At 43.9% G+C, this 16,165-nt stretch overlaps 1 protein-coding gene across 2 annotated transcripts in view; it reads left to right on the top strand.

Moving 5' to 3' along the window:
* The window catches only part of MED27 (mediator complex subunit 27), a 192,440-nt gene that overhangs the window by 66,530 nt on the left and 109,745 nt on the right, over positions 1-16,165 (top strand). The gene's annotated exons all lie outside the window — the stretch shown is intronic.

Below are 16,165 nucleotides of genomic sequence, written 5' to 3'. Positions count from 1 at the left end.
TAGGCAGTCTGGCGGAGCTGGGTCAGAATCAGCGCTCGGCTCACCTTTCTTTTTTAAATAGTAGTATATGTGCTCTTCTTTTTCCCGATAGGAGGGACAACAGATACTGTAAGGTTCATAAAGTGTACAGCTTGGTTTTTTCCACATCTGCACCTCCAAATAGCTCCACCCAGATCAAGCCAGGTGGCCACCACTTCCAGAATCCCAGAAGAGTTTCTCCTCATGGAGAGGAGTGCCACTGCCCTTCCCGAGTTTAACACTTTTCCAACTTGTTTGAACAGTTATTTTTACTCGTCCTTGAGTGTCAGATAAATGGAATCACACAATATGTAATCTTTTATATCAACTTTTTTTCACTTAACATAGTATCTGTTAGATTCATCTGGGTGGTTTGTTCTTTTTTGTTGCTATGTAGTATTCCTTTAAATATGCCGCAATTGCTTCATCCATTTACCTGTGGGTTATGTTGTACTGGAAGCCTGAGTAGATGAGGGCCAAGGCTCACTCAGTGATGTGGAGTCAGAAATGTGGACACACCAGTGTTTCCTGATAGCTTTTGCCCCTGGGAGGGCAGCACTCCCAGAAGGCTCGGCTTGGACTTTGAACGCATTCCCTAGCCCATCCTGCCCTCCTGTTGTACCCTCCTTCGTTTACATCCTCAGTTGCAAACTACATTTTTATGTTTCCAGTCCAAAGGAGTGTTTGAGATTTTCCGAATCAACAAACCAGCACATGAGAAACAACAGATAATGTTCTTTAAGAAGCTTTCTGCCAAATAGTGAAAACTCTTTGTCTTGCATCACTCAAGAAGCTGTCCCTGTAGTCTCTGAAAAATACGGCAGGAGATGAGGAGATGAGACTCAGTTGTTTGCCTTTACACAAGATCTCATTTGTTTTGCATTTGTTTCGCGAGTATTTATTGTACATACTATGTGCCAGGCATTGTCCTAGGCTCTGGGGATACAGTCATGAGCAAGATAGATATGGTCCCACCTTCCTAAAGCTTTTTGTTTATTAAAGGGAAAAGACAAAAATAAGTGTACCCCTAAACAAATTAATAAATTGATATAATAATTTCTGGTTATGATTAATGCTTAGGAAGGGAACACACAGGATGGTAAGGTGTGGGAGTAGGGTGGGAGAAACTGCTTAAATAGGGTAGTCAACGAAGGCCTCCCCAGAGTGATGACATTAGGTGGAGACTTGGAGAGTGAGGAGGAGAAAGGCCAGTGAAGAAGCAGGGGAGGTCACAGGGGACGACTCTGGAGACCTTTTCTCTCACTGGTAGACACTCTTAGCCCATCATTTCTATGATTTTCAAGTTTTCTTCACGATTAACATTTGCTTCCAGGATAGGATGCACATAACCAACCAGCCTCCAACAAGTGATTTTTTTGTCTCCTGCAAGCACAGGTGCCGTATTTTTCAGAGACTACAGGGACAGCTTCTTGAGTGATGCAAGACAAAGAGTTTTCACTATTTGGCAGAAAGCTTCTTAAAGAACATTATCTGTTGTTTCTCATGTGCTGGTTTGTTGATTCTGAAAATCTCAACTTTCAGCTCTCAGAAGTCTAATAGGCCTTGTAACTTGTCACTTTCCCTGCATGGATTGTCTACTGAGGCAAGATGTTTGGTGAGAAGTGAAAGACTTTCTAATGGTCCCATAAGACTGGAGCCAAAAAGTGTTTGTTGCTAACTCTCTCTTGACAAAAGTCAGTTCTTAGTCCATCTGTTCACCATTTGTTAATTTGCATTGGCTTGAAACCTGTTTACAGGTGACATGCTATTATGAGGACACTTAGAAACTATTTTAAGCACCAAGGCAATCAACAGACTCTGTTCTCATGCCAAAAAAAAAAAGAAGTGTTCACAACTGTCATTATAAATTTACAATAAATCACTCAAAATACTTAGTTTCAAAGAGAAAAGTGGTTACTATGTCCTAAGAATACAACTTTGAAGTGATTTCCTATACTTAGTAGCCTATTTCTGTGAAAATTGACTGCTGCCCTCTCACATCAGTGAGCTGTTGAGGCTCACGTTATCCTGGAGTCCTGTGTAGGACTCCTGTCCAGTAGGCAAAATCTATATCTAAAGGACATCCGTGCACTTTTATTGAGCACCTACTATGCACCACTTATGGTGTTAGAGGTCAGGAATAGAAACACCAACAAGGCGGAGCTGCTGGCCTGGTTGATTATGAAAAAAAAAATTAAGTTAAAAAATAAAACACTAGTCATCTGTACATATTGTAGAAACCAAAGATGATAAAAAAGAAAAGAGGAAAATAATCTATCACCCTGAGAAAGCTATGTTAAGATTTTGATGGATATTGCTCTAGGTGTTTTTCTGTGCGTGTAATATATAATTTTTAAAAACAAAAAACAACTCCAAAAAGAATTGTGTTGTAGTACTGTTCTGTATCACATCCCAACATTTCCTGAATGTAGTTGGTAGGTTTTAAGGTAGTATAATTTGATCTATGAAATATTTAAATTTATATATCAATTAGCCATGTTGTGGTTCTATTCTGTAGAACATTACCACTTACAAAATTTTTATTATAGGCACAACATGACCATAAACTAACTTTACCATTAAGGAAATCCCTCGAACTCCCTTATAAAACAACCCCCAAATCCTCCAAGGTTGCTACATTAGTTATCTATTACTGTAGAACAAATTGCCCCAAAACTTAGTGGTTTAACAACAATAAACATAATGTCTCACACTTTCTCTGGATCAGGAATCTGGAAGTGGCTTGGCTGGGTGGTTCTGGATCAGAGTCTCTGATAAGCTAGCAATCAGATATCAGCCAGGGCTGCCGTCATCTGAAAGTTAGACTGGGGTTAGAAGATCACATCCAAGGTGACTCACTCACGTGGCAGGCAAGTTGTTGACGGGAGACCTCAGTTCCTCTCCACAAAGGCCTCTCCACAGGGTGCTTGAGTATCCTCATGACGTGGCGTGTGCCTTCTCCCAGAGCAGCTGATCTCAGAGAATGAGAGCTAGGCAGAGGCTATCATGTTTATGACCTCGCCTCAGAAGACATGTAGCGTCAGTTCCACCCCATTCTATTTGTTAGACATGAGTCACTAAATCTGAATCACATTCTGGGGTGGGGATGAGGCTCCTCCTCTTGAAGGAAGGAATGTCAAAGAATTCGTGGACACAGTTTAAAACCACCACAGTTGCCAATGGGGAGAGACATCACACAGAGGGAAGAATGGCTGAGTTTGTAAGCCCCATTCCCTTCTTTATTCAGCAAATGTTTACTCAGGGGCTACAAGTGGTTGGTTTGTGTACTGTGCTGGGATTTACAGATGAATAAGATATAATTTTGGCTTTCAGGACACTCTGAGGAGAAACAGGAACAGAGGTAGCAGGGAATCATAGTAAAGTGTGCCTAGTCCAAATGATGTGATGCTGAAGTGCCCAAGGGGGCCATGGGCAGGGTGCTGAGAGAGATCCACTTAGGGAGGCCCAGCTAAACTTCACTGAATTCCTCCACTCCCAGCTGTGAGGGGTGGAGACTTGACTTTATTAAGAGAGCTGCATGCTTTCTTGCATAGGCTTATGGGATTCTAAGGAAAGATTTTATTTCTAAACAGTGAAGACCAGTGGAGGATGATTGGCCGGGCTCCTCACACGCCCTCCTCTGTAACTGTGCGTCTGTTACTGTGTTGATGGGTGGGTTTCTGCATTGGCTTTTGTCAGCAGTTGGATGGCATTAGGTCTACTACAACAAAACCACTGACTCTGCCTAAGGGTGCGGAGCCCACAGGCATGGCGAGAACGCAGGAGGTTTGTGTGATGTGTTTGTTTTTAAAATGCAGTTGGCTTTAACAGTAGTAGTCTTTGAAGACTCAGATACCCCCGGAGTTCCCGTAGGATTGGTGATTCATGGGATTAATGATTCATATCTTTCTCCCCCTCTAAAGAAGCTTGTAAGAAGACAAAGATGTTGATGATGAAAGATCTTTTATCATGGGTTAGCATTCAGAGGGCACTGATGAAGTGACCTCACGTCCATGATTCCCGAGTGCTCATATTAAGTTAAGGCTTTTGCAGAAGGGCACTATCGTTTTCATAAAGAAGCCATGTCCCCTCTTGCTGGGTAAACATTGCCAGGCTTTTGACCCTCGTAAGATTGAGATCCGCCTGGAAAGTGGCTATCTTATTTGACCTATGTAAGTTGTGTATTGAGATATCTATGTATTTAATATATGTCAGATGCAGCCATGCTTCCTCGTGCTCTTGCGTAGCAGTCTCAACTTTACGGTGTATTTTTTGATATACTTTTCGTTAGCAGGGGATATTCGTTTTAATCAATATGACCAAGCTGGATGGCTTGTGACTCCTGGGTTTCAGCAGCTTAGCCTGATGAAATGCTGTCTTTCCATGGAAGCAGAGGTGAAAGACTCTTATGTGAAAGACTCTTATTCTGCACATATAGATCTCATTTAGGTTTGAGGGAACAAAATCGTTTTACAGAAAGGTTGCTTTTTTAATCTTACCCCTCTCCCCTGGAAGTTGTGGGGATAGGCAGTTTCTTTTGTATCGTGTTATCTTCCATGAAAAAATCCTGCCTGCTGAATCAAGGGCATGTTTCCTTTGATAGCCTCCCTTCCCCCAATCACTGGGGATGCGCTGTCCATGCTTCCAGCCAAGAACAACCCTCCCGCTTGTCCACTAGGTCCAGGCCCCTCTCACCGACTCCGAACCGTTTCTCCGTCAGTCTCCTTTTTCCCTCCTGCACTGTCAGTATTTCCCTTTCTCCTGGATCCTTCCCAGTAGTACGCACACATGCCTACCACAGAGACCATCTCCTGTAAGAACACCCGGCTCATACTCCCACTTCTCCTTCCAGCTCCCGCCTCCTGTTTCTCCTCTTTACAGCAAAACTCCTTGAAAGAGTTCACTATACTTGCCTCCAATTTTTCGACCACCCCAGGCAACCACTGTTTTGATTTCTATTCCTGTGCCCAACGCTACCTCTTTTAGAACTCCACATAAATGGAGTCATGCAGAACATAATATTTTCTTTCTGGTATCTTTTGCTCAACATGATGTTTTAGAGATTTGTTTCTGTTGTACATGTCAATGGTTTGTTCCAATTTACTGCTGAATAATGTTCCTTGATTTTCTCTGGAGCCCACCAGTGGCATTTCCTCCACATTTTGCGTCTGTTTCAGTATTGTCTCATGCCCTCGAGAGTGCAGGGCGTCGTCACTTACACTCCTGGCTTGGATGACCTGCGTCAGCAGCAGAACAACACAGGAGCAGCATGCAGTGACAAGTATTGCTGGAAAGGAAGGCCGCTAATTCAGGAAGCAACAAGGGTAATGACACAGCACACACACCTAGGGGTTCCAGTGTTTGAACAACTGATTGCATTTAGTGCGGCCGCTAATTCGGCTCTGGGAGTTGAACTGAAAGAGGCTCATTTTCTGCCACCGCCCTGCACGTTAATTCCCAGGAAGATCTTCGACTAGAAATTACACATGCTGCTCATATGGATGATTGGACTCTTTCCAAGATGTGTGGTAAATGCCACTTCTATTCTTGACAGGCAGAGGCTCAGGTTGTCTTGTGCTTAATGTAAAACCAACAGGAATCATGGCAAGCACAGCAGTGACTTAAACCTGACCTTGGCGATAGTGATGAATGAGGGTGGAGCTCGTCGTGGTCTTGATGTTGCAACTGAGTGAGGCGAACATTTGCCAGGATGAAGCACACTAAACCCAGAGTCTCTTCCTGTAGCTTCCTGGCCGTTATATCATTCGCTCTTCTCGTGCTGATTTTCAAGACCCTTTCTACAAGTTTTTTTCCTCAGCCATACAGATATGAAACTCCAGGTTTCTGTAGTTGCTGTGCCATTACAAAACCCTTGATATAGGTGTTATCTGAAGGGTGACTGTGAACGTGCTTCCTTGCAGGGACCTGGTTTTCTTCTTGATTACTTGGGCTTTGTTTTGCCTTCTGAGGATCTTGATATTTTGTTGAGGGCAGAGTTTGGTTATATGTTGATAAGACTATATTAAATTCTTCAACTTAGATGGTGATAGGAGCCCTAAACAAGAATACTTGGTGTCTCTTTTTATTGGAGTTATTTTGCCTCTGAGGAAAGGAACAGTGACTAAGCCGTGCATGAGGAGCAGACTGGTTCACTGCCGTGAGCTTTAGAAATGCCGAGCATCACGTCCTGAATCCCTTTTCCATGGATACTTATCACCTAAGCTAACTCTCCCTGACCTTGGGCTCGTGAGCAGAGCAAGGGTGTTGCCTGTATTGAGTGCCCCTGAAAGGAACCAGAGAACTTTGCACCTCTGAGTTTCCTCTGAGTTTTAGAAAAAGTCATCAAAACTTGGGTGGAAATTCACTAAGTCCTTCTTTCCCCAACTGGCAAGTATTAAGTAACAATATTCATTAAATACCACTGAGAGGCTATGTAATAAAGAAATAATCCTAGGCCTCGGTGGCTGTAACTCTCCAGAAGAGTTGAAATTGAGAATATAATTAAAGATTAAAACATTGTTTGCATTCTAGAACACAGAGAAATCTTCCTCTCCATTGTGGGACTGTATTAATAAGGAAGAGATCAGTTTCCAATAACCAACACTGCAGAAGCTCGTTTATTAACATCAGTCCTGTTTAAGCCGTCTGACTCAGTACTTCTCTTGCCTTTTTCCTACAAGACTGGAGCTGTCTCCAGGAATACTGAAGAATACCAGTCTTATCTTAAAAACTTTTTCCAAATCTACTCAGTGTCCTTAGTTTGGATAGGAATGTTCGTATAGCAAGGGTTACTGTAGATGGATCTTCAGTATCCATCTACAGTATCCCTCTGTTATGTCAACAAAATAATTTTCAGTCTATTCATTTCAGCCAGTTTTCTATGCAAAGGTTAGAAGGTTGGTAGGAACTAATGTACTTGGCTATTTTAAGGTTTTATCATTGTGCCTGGAAAAGGGGTGAGAACACTATAAAATGTTGTCAGGCCGTCCTGACAGAGGGACAGAAAGAAACCCTGTGGGGTCAGACATCTGGTACGCGAGCTCCTCGGAGCCAGCCGGCACCCTCAGTCTCAGAGTGGGCCCAGGGAAGAGCCCGGGCCTTGCCCGAGGGGACTGTAAGAGTTTAGCTGCGCAAGCACCGTTTCATTTTCTCCCTCTGCTTTTTGGTTGCTGCTCACATTCGTTTATTTTCCATCTGCCTTGAAATAGAATCAGAAGGCCCCGTGAAGCCGAGCGTGTAGAGTGGTCTTCCTTGTGTTCAGCCTCCACTGCTGCTGTGCTCTCCCTGCTCTTTCGAGTTTCTCATTTGAGGGCCGGAGAAGACACACTCAGTAATAATTCTTGAAATGTCCTTTTTTATGTGTTTATGACTCGTGTTATTGGCAGGTAGAGAAGGAAAATGTCCCTCAGTCTGTGTCATTGACTGGAGAAGAAAAAATGTGGTTCAGTGACTGGGCAGAAAGAAACCTGCAACTCGTGACTTGCGTAAGGCTTTAATTTTGTAGCTCTTCTGTGGCATTTGCCACTATCGGCCTTATGTTTTGGTTAGCCTGGAAACTTGTTGGGGGACCAGGGCTCTCTGTGTGTCTTTTCCTGCCTAGCCTGGGCTCAGGTCCCGATGGCTGAAGGAACAAGTCCTCCTGCAGGCTAGCTCCCCGCTGTGCTGCCTGCTCCACCCCCACCCTGGCTGATGACGCTGAAAACATCTTTTTACAGCATGCAGTCATACTGCTCATGGCTCTTAGTAAATTAGAAGTGTAAGCGTTGGGTATTTATATGGCTGGGAACCAGGTGCCATTTGGACAGACAGAAATGCCTACGGATGAGGATTCAGATTTGCGGGTCTGGCCCTGCTGAGTGTGGATGGAAAGGATTGCATCTGGAGGCTTGGGCAGCAAGCAGGGCCCGAAAACCGGGCAGCAGGCCCTGGGGGCTCACGAGCAGAGGATGATATGTAGCAAGTGGTGTCTTAGGAAGATTAATCAAGTAGCAGAATGCAGATAAACAAGGTAGTCCTTGGTAGCTATTTAAAAGATAATTGGTTCATGCTACTTATCTTTTAGCCCCTCTCTTTGGGCAGGAGAAAAATCTCTGGGAGAAATAAATGAGGAATCCCTCATAAATATTAATGTAAAAATCTGTCTATGGAGAATAAATACAGGGACATTTTGTTTTAAATGCTCTATGTCGTTGTGCTTCATTAGCATACATGTTGTAAAAGATCCTTTTCTCCCCTTGAGAGAACAGTATTTAGTTTGACTATTAGTCGCACGCTGAAATCTGTGGCTTGTCAGGATTGTCATACTTTAGATGGACAGAACTGCTCTGCCCCCCCTGCTTCAGCCACACTCAGAAGTGTGGGAGCCAGCAGGGTCCTTCCTGTCTTCTAGATGCTCCATCTGGACCTTTGATCCCGGCTGCCTGGTCCCCTACTCTGTGTGTTTATACTTTTCACTCTGCAAGCATTTACTAAGCACTTTTGCGGGCTGAGTGTATGCTTGATCACCTGGGAATCAGAAGGTGCTCGATCAACAGGTGACAAAGATGATGAGTTCCATTTGAACCATGAGTTTGAGGTGCTCATAAGCCTTCGGTGAAATGATATGATGACTCGATTTGCTTTAAAATACTCAGCCTCCCCCTTCTCAAAAGTGTTGAGGGGAGGGAGGGAGGATATGATACAAATGGTTGCTAACTGTTGAAACTGGGTAATGAGAACATAATACAGTTGATGAGCTCATTATAGTGTTTTGTCTACTTTTGTGTATATTTGAAATTTTTCACAATGAAATATTTTTTAAAATATGGGTCTGGAACTTGGATGTTGTCGAAGAAATAGAGTGTTGGTAATCAGCAGTGTAGGGATGGTAGCAGAAGTCTTGGGAGTGGATAGAATCTGCCAGGGGGTGCGGAGGGAGCTCAGGGGAGGGCAACAGAGGAGGGGCTGGTGAAGGGGCCATGTTGCCCTGCCCCGCCCGTCAGGTGGCACTTCAGTCCTTTACTGTCTGGTTCCTGTCCTGACCTCACTCTGAGCTACTCTGTCCTATATTTGTCTCAGACCCGTTGTGACATAGACTAAAATTTAAGACTCAGTGTCTTCCATAGATACTGAATCAAAGAGAAATTGCATAAAGTAGAAAGCTATAATAAAGAACCTGGCCATTAGGCACTAAGTTGAATGTGGCAGCCTGCAGAATCAGTTTAAAACTTATATTTCGTTGCATCCTCTAATTGCATTTCTCCTCTACAAGGTGATGTTATGCAGGAAGACAGCTGTCTACTGTGGTTATTACATCACTCTGGCCGTTACTGGGCAAAGGAGGAAAAGGAACGGGTGGTTGTGTAGTGCAGCTCATCAGATAGAAGCTGGATCTTTTTTTTTAAATTCCTTTTGCATAACAAATAGCTCAGGATTGTTAATATTTCACACTATGCCATCCCCAAGCAATGCTGGTTGTAAGTGAAACTTTTCTTTATTTGTCTTTCTGTTCTTTCTTGGAATGAAAAGTAATTTTGGTGATCTCTTGATGTACATCTCTATTTCTTTCTCTCTCTGCCGTGTAGGTTGTTAGTAACCCATAGATTTTGGCCCAGAAAGTCCCTATTTAGAGTTATAAGTGATCAAGAGGCAGTGAGCCAGTTTCTCTGTTCACCTATGCTGAAAACTATTCCGTAGGCTCGGACAGTACAGTGACCTCAGTAACGTGAGGCCAGGCTGGAGCAGGAAGTGGCTTTGTCTCTTAGCTTGAGTCTTTTAGGGCAGAGTGGATTTTGATCTGGTGGTACCAGTCACTCTGATAGTCCTCATTCATGGTAGATACATGGGAATTTTTAGTAAGAAAACATGAAAAACCTGTTCTCAACCCAGATTATACTTATTTCTAACTTCCTGAGACTTTAGGTAAATCATCTCTCCAGTTTTGCTCAGTGTGGAAAGAACTGGTCATTATCTTTCTGTTTGGAGGCAGTTTCTAGATCTAGATTAAGCTCTGAGCTCAGGCCGCTGGTCCTTAGGATGAGCAATCAAGGCCAGTCCTGGATCTGGGGACGTTCTGGCAGCTGGGTAGTAGTAGACTAGAATTGGCTCCCAGGTGAAGGGGCCAGCCAGCCAGATGTGGAGGCTCAGCGCTTCTCTGGAGATGAGGGAGCCTTTAGAGCGCTGATTCCCAGCCCTGGCTGCACATTAGAATCCTGTGGGGAGCTCAGTGTGGGAGAGGCCCAGTCATCCCTATTTTTAAACAGCTCCCAGGACGATTCCTGTTTGCATCTGAGATTCAGAACCACTGCTCCAGGAGGGGTGCAGGGAACACTCCAGGGCTGGAGGGATCTGGGAAAGAATTGTCAGAACATCTATAAGATGAAGGGAATGATTGTTTTGGAGCAAAACTTGGCAGAGCTTATTTGCTCAAGGGCACAGATGGGAACTTGCTGGAATTTAAAATTCACAAGAAGGTGGATCCTAACTTGGTTGCTTCCTCATCAGCTCCCAGAATGTATTCAGTTTGTCAATACTGGTCTTCTCCCTGACCAACTTTAGCTTGTGACCCTTGGTCCACAGAAAAAGGCAGTCTGGTGATATTTTACTTTTTTCCATTGAATATTGTTTTATTCTATATTAGTGATTTGGGCCTGCTAGTTAAATTAGTATCTATAAGCATATTGCATTGTCATTATGGACACTTTTAAATGTATTTGTGTAAATCAGAAATACACAGTTTAGTTTATAGCAGGTCTGATGTGTAGTCTTTTTTTCTTTACAGCTTTATCTTTTAACAGCTTTGTTGTAAATGTTTAAAGTATATAAATTTTGACATGTGTATATACCTGTGAAGCCATCAACTTACTCATCATAATCAAGATAATGAATATATTCGTCACCCCAAAAGTTTCCTCATGCCCCTTCGTAATCCTACTCACTCCATATCTCCATCCCCAGGTAACCACTGAGCTGCTTTTTGTCACTGTAAATTGTTTGCATTTTCTGTGAGTTTATATAAGTGGAATCATACAGTATGTACTCTTTTTTTTAATGTGGCTTTTCTACTCAGTATAATTATTTTGGGATTCATCTATATTGTTGCATGGATCAGTAGATCATTTCCTTTTCTTGCTGTATAGTATTCCATTGAATGAATATACCACAATTTGATTATCTGTTCATCTGTTGCCGGATATTTGAGTTGTTTCCAGTTTTTGACTATCGCAAATAAAGTCAGAATAAACATTCATGTATAAGTCTTTCTATGGAAGTATACTTTTGTTTCTCTTGGGTAAACACTTAAGAGTACTGTACAATATCTAGATCATATGGTAGGTGTATGTGTATCTTTTTAGAAAATTGCCGAACTGTTTTCCTAAGTGATTGTATCATTCTACATTCCCACCAGCATGTGAGAGTTCCGATTACTCCACGTCCTCACCAACATGTGGTATGGTCAGTCTTTCTAATGTTAGGCATTCTAATAAGTATGTCGTGGTATCTCATTGTGGTTTTAACATGCATTTCCCGAATGACTAAGATGTAGAGCATCTTTTCATGTGTGTATTTACCATCTGTGTATCTTCTTTGGTGAAATGCAGAAAAAACATTGAGGCCTACTGCCTGAGAATTTACTTTTGAGAAATGTAGATTTCCTTTCCTTTGATGGCCTTGAAAATCCCTTAATGGAGATCCTATGGTAGATAAATTATTATACATTGACTGATGCGTATCTGTTAAGTACCTGTGCTCGTCATTCCACCAGTTGCTGTGGGGAAGGCAGAGGAAATAGTAGTCAGGGACTGGAGCTCTCGGAGTCCAAACATTCCAGGTTTGCTTGAGTGTTTCTTGGTGTTTCTTCACCGTGTCCGTCTTCTTCCTGTTCCTCTGTCATAGCTGCTCTGGCGTTGGTTGGTGCTGGGGACAAGTTTTGAATTTAGTTTGTCCTGACTTTTCTGGTAGAGGTACCTGTCTTTACCAGTGAAGTCTAGACTCTTGCTGTTCTTTATTTTTAATTGGTATTTATTTGCAGTATGCTCTGCTTTTCATTCACTTTTAAAATTCACCAAATAAAATCTGATGTCCATAATGCTAAGTGCTAGATATTCAGTGATGAATAAACCTTCCTTTAAGGAATGTATTTCTTATTTTTAAATTTTTTTCTGGTGAGGAAGACTTTTGTCCTAAGCTAACATCTGTTGCCAGTCTTCCTCTTTTTTTGCTTGAGGAAGATTAGCCCTGAGCTAACATCTGTGGCAGTCTTCCTCTGTTTTATATGTGGGATACCTCCACAGCATGGCTGATGAGTGGAGTATGTCTGTGCCGTGGATCCAAACCTGCGAACCCGGGCTGCTGAAGGAGAGCGCGTGAAACTTTAACCACTCAGCCACAGGGCCAGCCCCCCTTTAGGGAATTTAGAGTGTCCTGGGGAGGCAAGTAAAGAAGCCCTTAGGGTCCAAAAGAAGGATACTTAATTGACCCAATGGAACCAGGAAAGGTTCCCCAGGGGATGCAAACTTGGAAAAGTTGAAATTCCCTCTAAACAGACTTAAGTACCATGTTGGTGTCTCATTTTAGAATAGCCTAAGACAAGCCCACTGCCTATTAGCCACTAAAAGGAGGCAAAAGGAGGGCACGAAGAAGCAAGAGGCAGAAACTGCCAAGACTCTGAGGAGTGGGAGCTGTTGAATAAGACCACCCACATCCCACCTCTCAGGCTTTCACCCAGCTCTTCTGGAGCTCGCTTCCTGGGCTACTAAAAACGTGCTGATCCCCCCAGCTCTCAAGGAGACCTGCTGGGGCCCAGGGCAGCTGCTTATCCCAGTGTGTCCTATAGGTCTCATGTTCCGTGGGTTCCCTGATGTGAAAAGACTGGGAAACTGCTGTGAAAGTGGATCCAGATCCAGTGCTCTTGCTCTGGCTCTCTTTCTGAGGTGGGTACCCTCACACCCAGTTGTTCTCCCGTCCCCCTCTCATCTTTGTCCCTAGAAACCTCAATTTTGTATTGTTTAGTAACCACAGTGCGAGACTTTACCAGACTTGAGCCTCAGATCAAACTTGCCGAAGATCCTAGTCTCTCACCTTGGTGGATGCATCATAATAGGACGGGACAGCTTTGGCGTCCCGTGTGTGCCCTGCCCGCCCATAGACTCCATATTGCATTGTTGCGCGGAACCTCCTTGTGCCTCCTCCGTCTCTCCTACCTGCTGTATTCAGGGCTCAGGCAGAGGTGTTCCAGGGAGATCTGTTAAAGGAATGTAACTCTTGGCTCTAGGGGCATGCTTGCTGTGCAGCCGCCCCAACTCCCCACACAGGGAGTTAGATTTGCTGGGATTAATATCCCCAGAGAAGAAATCTCGGGGTCCTTAGCCCCTGTCCAACCCCAGCCCTACTCATTACTGCCCCAGAAGTGTTTCCCAGGGTCGTGTTGCTTCCACTCATCGTGCTCCTACATTTTCATCTCAGTGCCCCAAAGAAGATATCCTTATAAGTCTCTCACGGTCTTACATAAAGTTTCATCTCATTTTTTATTGTTTTGTTAAGCCAGCATAAATCCCAAGCATAGTAGCTCTAGAAAGGTGTTCTTTTCCTGTCTGACATATAACAAAATAGATTTAGATTTTTTGGGGGGGGGTGCACTTGGGTGCCTTGGGAAAAATAAAACAAAATAATTGAAATTAAGTAAATAAGAACCACCAAATTCCTTTTCCTTCTCTTTGCCAGAACTCCCATCTCCTCTTGTCAGTTAAAACGGACAAACCCCCCTCCCCCAGCCCATAGAGCATGCACAGAGCTTGACTTTACACAGCACACGTGGGGCTGGGATTGGTTCTTAGAGATTAACTTCCTCTCTCCCTGTTATTATTTTTCTTTAATAGTTTTTAAAGGTCTCCCAAGACCAATTAATTCAATGCGCTGCATTTAACAGACATTTAGACAGTATGTGGATTGTCCTCCCTCCTACAGAACCTTGGGTATTGTTGAGGGGCATGTCTGGAGTGTCGTGAAAATTCAGACCGGCAAGAGCCAGGAGGCAGCTCCTTCTCCCCTCGTTGCACTGTCAAGGGAACTCAGGTACAGGTAGGGAGGTGTTTTTTCGAGAAAGTCATGGAGGTTTGTTAGTAACAGAGCCAGGACTGGAACCTCTTGACTGTTTTGTTCCTCTAATGCTCCTGCTTACATTCTGCCACTGTCTGTATTCTTGGGTGGGTGGGGGGCAATGGAAGAAGAAGGGGGGGGGGGGGAAACCCAAAAATGTAAAAAAAAAAACTATCTTTTTTTAGGTGATGTTTTTGGATGGTGTCGTAGAATTGCCACCCCTGTTTTGCTCTCCTGAGATTTCCCCAAGTGGGATATACTTCGCTGATTGCTTCTTGAGTCTTGCATGTGAACCTAGCAGAGGCCACACAGCCCATTGCTTCTGGTTCTTTGCAAATGGAAGGGGACAGTTTCAGCTTTCGTGTGCTAAGAATTCCAGCTTTCTGCTTCAGCGCTCCTTGTGGCCCTGGAGCTCTGCCCTGTTAGCACTGCTTTTTGGCAGAGAAGCAATACTTTATCAGCCAGTAGGAGCAGATATTTCTGTTCTACAAATGAGCCCAGATTTATAGACTCAGAGTTCAAGGAAATGAGATGAGAGATCACCAACCAAAGCTGAATCTACAGTGAGGGTAGAAACACCGTAGGACTGGTTAATAATGAAAGCCAATACAAAAGGCACTCAGTTCATTCTTAATGTTAGTCCTAAGAGGTACTGTTACTCTCCTTGGCTTTACAGATGATGACACTGAGGCTCAGACCTTGTCCAGAGTCTCCTAGCTTGGAAGTGGTGGGACTGGGGTTCAAAGCTGGGCAATGGGCCTCCAGAACCCACACGTCTGAGCTGTACAAGGAAGAGTTGTGCCTGTATTCACTTCTGTCGTAGATTAGGTTTTCCAGAAGCAGATGCTGAGATGGAGTTTGAGGCGCAGTGTATTTATTAGAGATCAACATGTGTGAAAGGAAGGGGGAAGAAGCAGGATTGGACGGGGAAAGGCTACAAACTGTGATGCAGGCCCAACAAAGCTTTGTGCAACCCAGATCTCCAAAACGAATGTCACCTGGAAGAGCTGTTCTGCATCAGGCAAAAGGCTGGGCCTTTATACCCCTGCTGTGCTCAGTTACCAGATGCAAGTGGCTCCAAGAGGGCTGTGATTTCAGTGAGATGGCTCTCTGCAGCTAAGGCTGACCTTGGGTGAGCTGACATCTGGAGGCTGAGTGCTGACTACAACTCCTGTAGCCGGGCAGCAGGTTCCTCCTTGAAGAGGGATCTGTCCATGCACCTCCTTGTCCACCAGGATCTTTGTCAGCTATGATGCTATGACTGTACGGCTCAATATTGGACTTGGTTGCTGGCAGATTGGACTTTTCTTGGCACCAATAATTAGATCAACTTTACTAAGTGCAAGTCCATGCTGTTGGGCCCATTTCTGCCACTGTGGCCACCTTGTTCATGAGTCTATCATACTGACAACGGTTGGCTGATGTTAATTGGTCAGACCGTTTTGTCCATTTGCTTGTTAATTGCCTCTTGCATGGTGGGTGATAACATGTGATACAAGATCTTCCACTCTTCACGCCCACTCCCATATATCCACGCACATGTCTGTACCTGAGACTTTCTTGTCCTGACCTTCCAATCTTTCCTTCTAGGCCCTTGACAATGTGACCGGATCACTCACTACTTCCCATGAGTCCATATATCATCTAACCTTGTGCCACTTGTTTTTCCATACAAGGTTGATACCTTGCTGCACTGCTCAATGCCCTAGCCGTTGGGAGGCTTCCTTTCACTCACTGCGGTCTTTCATGGCCATCCTAAGTGAGTCTGTAATGTAGCTTCCATGTATTTTTGGCTTGAACCCACATACCAAGTTGGCCTATCTATAATGCAAGCTTGGGCTTTTCCCTCCTGCTCTAGTTGATCATATGAGATCCTCTATAGAGCCGTAGACACGAGCTATGAGAGGACTGCTGGAACAACATGGTGGGTGCCATGAGGTCTACAGCCTCTGGTTCTGCTTTTGCTCAGTCCAGGATGTACTACTTCCATCTTAGAGTTGATTGTTGCTCAGCCTGCGCAACCTTAGAAGTTGGTGGGTCTGACAGTACCAAAGAGGCTCACCAGACTTTC

Source organism: Equus quagga, chromosome 1 (assembly GCF_021613505.1).
Source record: "Equus quagga isolate Etosha38 chromosome 1, UCLA_HA_Equagga_1.0, whole genome shotgun sequence".
Classification (NCBI taxonomy): Eukaryota; Metazoa; Chordata; class Mammalia; order Perissodactyla; family Equidae; genus Equus; species Equus quagga.
Note: the sequence above shows the minus strand (reverse complement) of the source record. Positions and strands in the feature narration are given on the sequence as shown.